Here is a 4,236-nt window from a genome sequence, read left to right as displayed (position 1 = left end):
CTGAACATGCATATAAGTTCGAGTATTGATATTATAAACCTAACAAGAGATGAAGGCAAGTCGAATTGGTTGGTCGGAAACCAAAAATATCACTAAGTTCGGGACTTGGGTACAAACCGAAAGTTAATATGATGTCCCTGAACATGCATATAAGTTCGAGTATTGATATTATAAACCTAACAAGAGATGAAGGCAAGTCGAATTGGTTGGTGAGAAACCAAAAATATCACTAAGTTCGGGACTTGGGTACAAACCGAAAGTTAAAATGATGTCCCTGAACATGCACATAAGTTCGAGTATTGATATTATAAACCTAACAAGAGATGAAGGCAAGTCGAATTGGTAAGTAAGAAACCAAAAATATCTCTAAGTTCGGGACTTGTGCGCAAACCAAAAGTTAATATGATGTCCCTGAACATGCATATAAGTTCGAGTATTGATATTATAAACCTAACAAGAGATGAAGGCAAGTCGAATTGGTTGGTCCAAAACCAAAAATATCTCTAAGTTCGGGACTTGGGTACAAACCGAAAGTTAATATGATGTCCCTGAACATGCATATAAGTTCGAGTATTGATATTATAAACCTAACAAGAGATGAAGGCAAGTCGAATTGGTTGGTGAGAAACCAAAAATATCTCTAAGTTCGGGACTTGGGTACAAACCGAAAGTTAATATGATGTCCCTGAACATGCATATAAGTTCGAGTATTGATATTATAAACCTAACAAGAGATGAAGGCAAGTCGAATTGGTTGGTCCGAAACCAAAAATATCTCTAAGTTCGGGACTTGGGTGCAAACCGAAAGTTAAAATGATGTCCCTGAACATGCATATAAGTTCGAGTATTGATATTATAAACCTAACAAGAGATGAAGGCAAGTCGAATTGGTTGGTCGGAAACCAAAAATATCACTAAGTTCGGGACTTGTGCGCAAACCAAAAGTTAAAATGATGTCCCTGAACATGCATATAAGTTCGAGTATTGATATTATAAACCTAACAAGAGATGAAGGCAAGTCGAATTGGTTGGTCCAAAACCAAAAATATCACTAAGTTCGGGACTTGGGTGCAAACCGAAAGTTAAAATGATGTCCCTGAACATGCATATAAGTTCGAGTATTGATATTATAAACCTAACAAGAGATGAAGGCAAGTCGAATTGGTTGGTCCGAAACCAAAAATATCTCTAAGTTCGGGACTTGGGTGCAAACCGAAAGTTAAAATGATGTCCCTGAACATGCATATAAGTTCGAGTATTGATATTATAAACCTAACAAGAGATGAAGGCAAGTCGAATTGGTTGGTCCGAAACCAAAAATATCTCTAAGTTCGGGACTTGGGTGCAAACCGAAAGTTAAAATGATGTCCCTGAACATGCATATAAGTTCGAGTATTGATATTATAAACCTAACAAGAGATGAAGGCAGTCGAATTGGTTGATAAGAAACCAAAAATATCACTAAGTTCGGGACTTGGGTGCAAACCGAAAGTTAAAATGATGTCCCTGAACATGCATATAAGTTCGAGTATTGATATTATAAACCTAACAAGAGATGAAGGCAAGTCGAATTGGTTGGTAAGAAACCAAAAATATAACTGAGTTCGGGACTTGTGTGCAAACCGAAAGTTAAAATGATGTCCCTGAACATGCATATAAGTTCGAGTATTGATATTATAAACCTAACAAGAGATGAAGGCAAGTCGAATTGGTTGATAAGAAACCAAAAATATCTCTAAGTTCGGGACTTGGGTACAAACCGAAAGTTAAAATGATGTCCCTGAACATGCATATAAGTTCGAGTATTGATATTATAAACCTAACAAGAGATGAAGGCAAGTCGAATTGGTTGGTGAGAAACCAAAAATATCACTAAGTTCGGGACTTGGGTACAAACCGAAAGTTAAAATGATGTCCCTGAACATGCACATAAGTTCGAGTATTGATATTATAAACCTAACAAGAGATGAAGGCAAGTCGAATTGGTAAGTAAGAAACCAAAAATATCTCTAAGTTCGGGACTTGTGCGCAAACCAAAAGTTAATATGATGTCCCTGAACATGCATATAAGTTCGAGTATTGATATTATAAACCTAACAAGAGATGAAGGCAAGTCGAATTGGTTGGTCCAAAACCAAAAATATCACTAAGTTCGGGACTTGGGTACAAACCGAAAGTTAAAATGATGTCCCTGAACATGCATATAAGTTCGAGTATTGATATTATAAACCTAACAAGAGATGAAGGCAAGTCGAATTGGTTGGTCCGAAACCAAAAATATCACTAAGTTCGGGACTTGGGTGCAAACCGAAAGTTAAAATGATGTCCCTGAACATGCATATAAGTTCGAGTATTGATATTATAAACCTAACAAGAGATGAAGGCAAGTCGAATTGGTTGGTAAGAAACCAAAAATATCACTGAGTTCGGGACTTGTGCGCAAACCAAAAGTTAATATGATGTCCCTGAACATGCATATAAGTTCGAGCATTGATATTATAAACCTAACAAGAGATGAAGGCAAGTCGATTTGGTTGGTGAGAAACCAAAAATATCACTAAGTTCGGGACTTGGGTACAAACCGAAAGTTAAAATGATGTCCCTGAACATGCATATAAGTTCGAGTATTGATATTATAAACCTAACAAGAGATGAAGGCAAGTCGAATTGGTTGGTAAGAAACCAAAAATATCACTAAGTTCGGGACTTGGGTACAAACCGAAAGTTAATATGATGTCCCTGAACATGCATATAAGTTCGAGTATTGATATTATAAACCTAACAAGAGATGAAGGCAAGTCGAATTGGTTGGTGAGAAACCAAAAATATCACTAAGTTCGGGACTTGGGTACAAACCGAAAGTTAAAATGATGTCCCTGAACATGCACATAAGTTCGAGTATTGATATTATAAACCTAACAAGAGATGAAGGCAAGTCGAATTGGTTGGTCCGAAACCAAAAATATCTCTAAGTTCGGGACTTGGGTGCAAACCGAAAGTTAAAATGATGTCCCTGAACATGCATATAAGTTCGAGTATTGATATTATAAACCTAACAAGAGATGAAGGCAAGTCGAATTGGTTGGTCCAAAACCAAAAATATCACTAAGTTCGGGACTTGTGCGCAAACCAAAAGTTAATATGATGTCCCTGAACATGCATATAAGTTCGAGTATTGATATTATAAACCTAACAAGAGATGAAGGCAAGTCGAATTGGTTGGTGAGAAACCAAAAATATCACTAAGTTCGGGACTTGGGTACAAACCGAAAGTTAAAATGATGTCCCTGAACATGCACATAAGTTCGAGTATTGATATTATAAACCTAACAAGAGATGAAGGCAAGTCGAATTGGTAAGTAAGAAACCAAAAATATCTCTAAGTTCGGGACTTGTGCGCAAACCAAAAGTTAATATGATGTCCCTGAACATGCATATAAGTTCGAGTATTGATATTATAAACCTAACAAGAGATGAAGGCAAGTCGAATTGGTTGGTCCAAAACCAAAAATATCACTAAGTTCGGGACTTGGGTACAAACCGAAAGTTAAAATGATGTCCCTGAACATGCATATAAGTTCGAGTATTGATATTATAAACCTAACAAGAGATGAAGGCAAGTCGAATTGGTTGGTGAGAAACCAAAAATATCTCTAAGTTCGGGACTTGGGTACAAACCGAAAGTTAATATGATGTCCCTGAACATGCATATAAGTTCGAGTATTGATATTATAAACCTAACAAGAGATGAAGGCAAGTCGAATTGGTTGGTCCGAAACCAAAAATATCTCTAAGTTCGGGACTTGGGTGCAAACCGAAAGTTAAAATGATGTCCCTGAACATGCATATAAGTTCGAGTATTGATATTATAAACCTAACAAGAGATGAAGGCAAGTCGAATTGGTTGGTCGGAAACCAAAAATATCACTAAGTTCGGGACTTGTGCGCAAACCAAAAGTTAAAATGATGTCCCTGAACATGCATATAAGTTCGAGTATTGATATTATAAACCTAACAAGAGATGAAGGCAAGTCGAATTGGTTGGTCCAAAACCAAAAATATCACTAAGTTCGGGACTTGTGCGCAAACCAAAAGTTAAAATGATGTCCCTGAACATGCATATAAGTTCGAGTATTGATATTATAAACCTAACAAGAGATGAAGGCAAGTCGAATTGGTTGATAAGAAACCAAAAATATCTCTAAGTTCGGGACTTGGGTGCAAACCGAAAGTTAA

The sequence above is a fragment of the Anopheles maculipalpis genome (genome assembly GCF_943734695.1).
Source record: "Anopheles maculipalpis chromosome X unlocalized genomic scaffold, idAnoMacuDA_375_x X_unloc_134, whole genome shotgun sequence".
NCBI lineage: Eukaryota > Metazoa > Arthropoda > Insecta > Diptera > Culicidae > Anopheles > Anopheles maculipalpis.
This window is presented reverse-complemented; position numbering follows the sequence as displayed.